Raw genomic sequence first — 2,437 nt, forward strand, 5'->3', positions numbered from 1 at the left:
AGAGAAATTTTGCAACTTGATTGCGATTCAAAAAATGAAACGTGTTTGTTTTGACCCAAATGATACATCCAAAGCAATATTACCACAACATATATTGTCTAATTATTACTAAATGCTCGAACTAGTGTTTTTTTTTACTCTCCATCTGTTCCTAAAAATTATGTGCAGCTTACATCCTATTTTAATTAGACAGCCACCTTCCTATAAGAAAGATTTCAACGAAGAACAATTATTACATGGTCATAAAAGGAAATTTCTCTATGTATTGATGCAATAAATTTGCAAAATTACTTTTCAAAGAAGATATCAATGCAGGAAAAAAAATCTTTATCATAACAAAAAAAAATAACAAATTCAACTTAAATGCAACGATTTGATTATGCTTTATGTATCATAACAAAAGAAATAAAAAATTCAGGATTATATTCAATTTTTGTCTTTGTACCCCTAATATCAGTTGCTTTGTTTTCTGTTTTGATATTTGGTTCTGATATGGTATAGGCACAGTAACATAAGATAAGTGACCTTCATATATTCCTTTATATTTTCATGCTCTCATTTCATATTCTTTGTCAATAGACCCCTTTTATTTACTTATTTTACAGAAATGCCCTTCATTCTTTTATTTTACTGCTAGGACATACTACTGATTATTTTACACATGTAGGTCAAAACTAAACTTATTCTTATGCCTTGCTTACTATACTAGTTAGGTTAAGTAAACTGAGTGATACATCAATTTTTATGTAAATATATAGGTGTAATGCATAGGAATGTATAGCTAGTACATATATAGGTTTTACCTTAAACAAATCAGCACCTCTTCCAAATTGGACCTAGCCATATTAGTCTAGAGGTTGATCTGGATATCAGCAAGCAAATAACATAGTAAGTTTACTTGTAATTAGCATTTTTTAGGGGCTGATTAAGGGTGAGATCGCAGATTTTTTAGGGACTAGTTAAGAGGAGATGTGACAATTACTAATTAGACATTGCAATTAGCAGTATTCTTGTAAATAAGAAACCTTGCACTTAGCAGTATTGACTAATTTCTTATCAAATTACAAGACTTTATATTAATTCCACATTATTAAACCTGTCGAGTTGTTTCCAAAACAGTTTCTTATTCATCCATCATTCTAGGGTAGGGACAAATTTGTCAACATTTTGCATAATAAATTTTGACATTATATTTGTATCAACAGGTGAGTGATCTTTTCATATTGTCCATCTTGAAGTAGTGGATTGTACGGAAGAATTGGGGTCTTGGAACTGCTCTACTACTGTTATATCACAATTTTTTATGTCTATATTTGTTATTAGTCTCTGATCTAAAAAAGAATGTTGTCTTTCATAATTTTGATTTCCATATCTGTTCTGGAAATTATCATGAAAGCCAAGCTGTAGTTTAGTTTCAACTGCTTTAAAATTATTATATCAGAGAGCTCATTTTTTATTCAAAAAATTGTAGTTAAAGGAAATGCGGGGCAGTCATCTTAGCAGAGGCAGACCAGCTTCTTATGCTGGTGAGGTGACCGAGCAGCCAGCTGAGACGAAAAAAGTTTCCTTGATGAAGTTGCTTAAACCTTCAAATGAGGAAAATAACCAATGGGTAATCTTAATTATGAAAATTTATTAATTTGTGTTGTTTGTAGAAATAATCTGTAACTGTATTTAGGCTTAGTTAATTCAGACCATGACTGAGGTCTAGCCAATTGTATCTTACCAGTTACCGTCAATACTAATTGCCAAGTTTTGGCAAAGTAATACATCCATATTTTAGGGCTATACTGGATTCAAAAATTGTTTGACATTTTGGAAAAACAAATATTTCATATCAAACTGAAATTTGGGCAACTTGTAAATGTCCAAAATTATTATCACAGTAGTTTTTCCAAGTATTATATAATGATGAGGGGGAAGGGCTAGCATGTCATCTATTGGTTGCGTCAATCGTTACAACTTCATGTTCATTGAGAAAGATTTTGCTGGGAGGGTTTACATTTTTTCTTGTTGTGAATATCCATGAATCATGTCAACTCTTGGTACCGAGAAGGATAGTGCTGACATAAAATTAATTAGTATTTTGTTTCATTTTTTGTACGTATATTGCCACCTGTCTAGGTCATTCTTTTTATACATATTGCTTTCCACCCGCACAAATTCATCATATGAACCAACAAGGTGGTTGCTGGAAGATTATACTTATGTTGTACTGTTATCAAACCACCCAACAAAGGTATATATACACACACACACACTTGCTAAAGCTCAATTCAAAATTATTGTCAAGTGCTTGTATATATTAGTCAGTCTAGCTTTCACAAAATTCAAAATTTGTATCAAGCTCATATACATGTATTTTTTTTTTGTACAGTACTGAACAATTCTTGAAATATTGAAATATCCAATAGTCAACAATACTCCATTCTCCAAA

The 2,437-nt window shown here is 31.1% G+C and overlaps 1 long non-coding RNA gene across 1 annotated transcript; it reads right to left on the reverse strand.

Annotated features, from left to right (window-relative positions):
* Positions 1–1,053, reverse strand: LOC144552673 (uncharacterized). The gene is made up of 2 exons (XR_013511195.1): positions 804–1,053; positions 1–201 (listed from the first exon to the last, which is right to left on the reverse strand). It is a non-coding gene; the product is annotated as an uncharacterized LOC144552673 (long non-coding RNA).
* Between the last annotated feature and the right edge of the window lie 1,384 nt (positions 1,054–2,437).

Source organism: Carex rostrata, chromosome 4 (assembly GCF_964058835.1).
Source record: "Carex rostrata chromosome 4, lpCarRost1.2, whole genome shotgun sequence".
Taxonomy (NCBI): Eukaryota; Viridiplantae; Streptophyta; class Magnoliopsida; order Poales; family Cyperaceae; genus Carex; species Carex rostrata.